The following is a 4422-nucleotide window of genomic DNA, read 5'->3' on the forward strand; positions in this document are numbered from 1 at the left end:
TGCTCATTTCTTCTTTGGCGCCGTTGTGGAAGGTTCTCTCCATTTCAGCTCTCTCGATCCGCTCCTCTTCAGATGAGTCGGTCTCTGGCTCGGTTTTTGGGGCTTTGGTGATGGCGACGGTTCTTTTCTTTCTCTTGTGTGCGCTGGCACTCGATTCTGTCTGCGGTGTAGGACGGAATCGGCATGGCTCTCTGGGCTCGGGTGTCGTCGTTTTCGAAGTCAGGATGGGAGCGTGCAGGTCTTGAGTTGTCGGTTTGATTCCTTGCTTCTTTGTTGATGTCTTGGAAATTTTCAATCTTGGCCCAAAAGCAGCAAAAAGCGTTTTCATTGCTGACTTTACTTGAGACTTTGTTAAATCGTCTTCACTTTCTGATTTTGGTTCATCTGAAGAGTTTGAGACTTCTTTTTCACTTTCTTCGTCTGATAGCGTTTTTCGCGCCAGAAATTTTGAACTGAGCGTTTTGATTGGCTCCGCTTCACTCTCTTTTGAAGTTCGTTGAAAACAAGATGGCTGCCATTCAAAATTTCGCGCGATGTCACATCTTTTCTTTTTTACAACTATTTTCTCAGTAGTCATTTCACTCACAGTTTTTTGATCTTTGGGTTTTTCTTTAATGACGTTTTTCTCTCTCGCTGCTCCGCTGTTTCTCAGCATCTCCTGGAGGTCCGCGATGAGGCTTTCATCATTCTTTTGGCTTTTTAGTATCTTTAATATCTCTGACCTGAGTTCGTTATTTTCTATCTCGATTTCTTCCTGGTCGTTATTTTCACTCATCAGTTCTTCTTCTTCAGTGGTGTATTCTTCGGATTCTCTCGAAATCGCATTAGTGGATTCGTTGATTGTCTCTTGATCAGTTTCTATTTCTTTGCTGTAGGCCCTGGTGTTGGGCCTATTTTTCTTGGACATTTTTTATTACTTATTGAGTCAATTAACCATCCTCTGCTACCAGCTTGTTGCAATATTTTCAGGATCAGACTCAATAAAGATAATAGAAGTTAGAGATTTAAATATATTTCTCTTTAATCATAATAGGCATTCTATATTCGCTGAATATTCAAGATAGAAGCAATGAAAATGGGGAGGATGGCTCCTTATATATACAAGGGGTGGAGCCAGGAATGGGAGTGGTAAATTATGAATACATTAAAGTCCAAAGAATAAGTTAACCCCTGATGTTCCATATATACATTATTTACACATTAGAGAATAAGGCATTTACATCTGACAGAGAACAAGACGAGAAAGCGTCGAGAGAAGGAGCAGAAGAAGTTGAAGAAAGAACAAAGGGACCTAAGAACGACTTGCTCCACAAAGCAAATAGGTCAGCAAGAAATAAGAATAATTTCCTTGACTAGAAATGGACTGGATTCGGCCATTCGGCAAGAGGAAGGAAAATATGGAATAAATGAGGGAAGTTAAGATGAGAAATGAAAGGCCTACGAGAGGTTCCTCTGGGAAAACTACACCCAAAACTTTGGAGGAAGGAAGATGGCAGAAATTGTAACAAACTTTTCACTTGAAGTCAAGCTTTTCACGTCAAACCAGCTCTTTCAATCAACCCCTCGCAGCCATCCTGGCAGGGAAGCAGAAAACGGAAACACTCCGGTCCGGCCGAGGCCCGGGTAAACCGGTCCCGCCCGAGCGTCCCGGTAGACCGGGACGGCTGCCCGTCACGGACACCCCAGGGCCCCGGCGCGGGCACCGAGGCGACGGCGGAGGTCCCCGACCGAGGCCCGGGGCCCCCGCGCCGGGATCCCGTACATCCATCAAGGCGGGGAAACAGAAACACTCTAGGCCGGCCGAGGCCCGGGTAAACCGGACCCGCCCAAGGCCGTCCCGGTAGACCGGGACGACTGCCCGGCGCGGACACCCCCGGGGGCCGGCGTGGGCACCGAGGGGACGGCGGAGGTCCCCGACCGAGGCCCGCGGCGCCGGAGCCGGGATCCCGTGCATCCATCGTGGCGGGGGAAACAGAAAGGCTGATCCGGCCGGGGCCCCGGTAGACCGGGAAGACTGCCCGGCGCGGACACCCCCGGGGTCCGGCGTGGGCACCGAGGCGAAGGCGGATGTCCCCGACCGAGGCCCGCGGCGCCGGAGCCGGGATCCCGTGCATCCATCGTGGCGGGGGAAACAGAAAGGCTGATCCGGCCGGGGCCCCGGTAGACCGGGACGACTGCCCGTCGCGGGCACCCCCGGGGTCCGGCGGGGGCACCGAGGCGACGGCGGAGGTCCCCGACCGAGGCCCGCGGACCCGGAGCCGGGATCCCGTGCATCCATCGTGGCGGGGGAAACAGAAAGGCTGATCCGGCCGGGGCCCCGGTAAGCCGGACCCGCCCGAGGCCGTCCCGGTAGACCCGGCCCTCTCCCCGTCTCGGGCACCCCCGGGGTCCGGCGTGGGCACCGAGGCGACGGCGGAGGTCCCCGACCGAGGCCCGCGGACCCGGAGCCGGGATCCCGTGCATCCATCGTGGCGGGGGAAACAGAAAGGCTGATCCGGCCGGGGCCCCGGTAGACCGGGAAGACTGCCCGGCGCGGACACCCCCGGGGTCCGGCGTGGGCACCGAGGCGAAGGCGGAGGTCCCCGACCGAGGCCCGCGGCGCCGGAGCCGGGATCCCGTGCATCCATCGTGGCGGGGGAAACAGAAAGGCTGATCCGGCCGGGGCCCCGGTAGACCGGGACGACTGCCCGTTGCGGGCACCCCCGGGGTCCGGCGGGGGCACCGAGGCGACGGCGGAGGTCCCCGACCGAGGCCCGCGGCGCCGGAGCCGGGATCCCGTGCATCCATCGTGGCGGGGGAAACAGAAAGGCTGATCCGGCCGGGGCCCCGGTAGACCGGGACGACTGCCCGTCGCGGGCACCCCCGGGGTCCGGCGGGGGCACCGAGGCGACGGCGGAGGTCCCCGACCGAGGCCCGCGGACCCGGAGCCGGGATCCCGTGCATCCATCGTGGCGGGGGAAACAGAAAGGCTGATCCGGCCGGGGCCCCGGTAGACCGGGAAGACTGCCCGGCGCGGACACCCCCGGGGTCCGGCGTGGGCACCGAGGCGAAGGCGGAGGTCCCCGACCGAGGCCCGCGGCGCCGGAGCCGGGATCCCGTGCATCCATCGTGGCGGGGGAAACAGAAAGGCTGATCCGGCCGGGGCCCCGGTAGACCGGGACGACTGCCCGTTGCGGGCACCCCCGGGGTCCGGCGGGGGCACCGAGGCGACGGCGGAGGTCCCCGACCGAGGCCCGCGGCGCCGGAGCCGGGATCCCGTGCATCCATCGTGGCGGGGGAAACAGAAAGGCTGATCCGGCCGGGGCCCCGGTAGACCGGGAAGACTGCCCGGCGCGGACACCCCCGGGGTCCGGCGTGGGCACCGAGGCGAAGGCGGAGGTCCCCGACCGAGGCCCGCGGCGCCGGAGCCGGGATCCCGTGCATCCATCGTGGCGGGGGAAACAGAAAGGCTGATCCGGCCGGGGCCCCGGTAGACCGGGACGACTGCCCGTCGCGGGCACCCCCGGGGTCCGGCGGGGGCACCGAGGCGACGGCGGAGGTCCCCGACCGAGGCCCGCGGACCCGGAGCCGGGATCCCGTGCATCCATCGTGGCGGGGGAAACAGAAAGGCTGATCCGGCCGGGGCCCCGGTAAGCCGGACCCGCCCGAGGCCGTCCCGGTAGACCCGGCCCTCTCCCCGTCTCGGGCACCCCCGGGGTCCGGCGTGGGCACCGAGGCGACGGCGGAGGTCCCCGACCGAGGCCCGCGGACCCGGAGCCGGGATCCCGTGCATCCATCGTGGCGGGGGAAACAGAAAGGCTGATCCGGCCGGGGCCCCGGTAGACCGGGAAGACTGCCCGGCGCGGACACCCCCGGGGTCCGGCGTGGGCACCGAGGCGAAGGCGGAGGTCCCCGACCGAGGCCCGCGGCGCCGGAGCCGGGATCCCGTGCATCCATCGTGGCGGGGGAAACAGAAAGGCTGATCCGGCCGGGGCCCCGGTAGACCGGGACGACTGCCCGTCGCGGGCACCCCCGGGGTCCGGCGGGGGCACCGAGGCGACGGCGGAGGTCCCCGACCGAGGCCCGCGGACCCGGAGCCGGGATCCCGTGCATCCATCGTGGCGGGGGAAACAGAAAGGCTGATCCAGCCGGGGCCCCGGTAGACCGGGAAGACTGCCCGGCGCGGACACCCCCGGGGTCCGGCGTGGGCACCGAGGCGAAGGCGGAGGTCCCCGACCGAGGCCCGCGGCGCCGGAGCCGGGATCCCGTGCATCCATCGTGGCGGGGGAAACAGAAAGGCTGATCCGGCCGGGGCCCCGGTAGACCGGGACGACTGCCCGTCGCGGGCACCCCCGGGGTCCGGCGGGGGCACCGAGGCGACGGCGGAGGTCCCCGACCGAGGCCCGCGGACCCGGAGCCGGGATCCCGTGCATCCATCGTGGC

This window comes from Pituophis catenifer, unplaced genomic scaffold (genome assembly GCF_029215685.1).
Source record: "Pituophis catenifer annectens isolate HBS135680 unplaced genomic scaffold, rPitCat1.0.hap2 SCAF_44, whole genome shotgun sequence".
NCBI lineage: Eukaryota > Metazoa > Chordata > Lepidosauria > Squamata > Colubridae > Pituophis > Pituophis catenifer.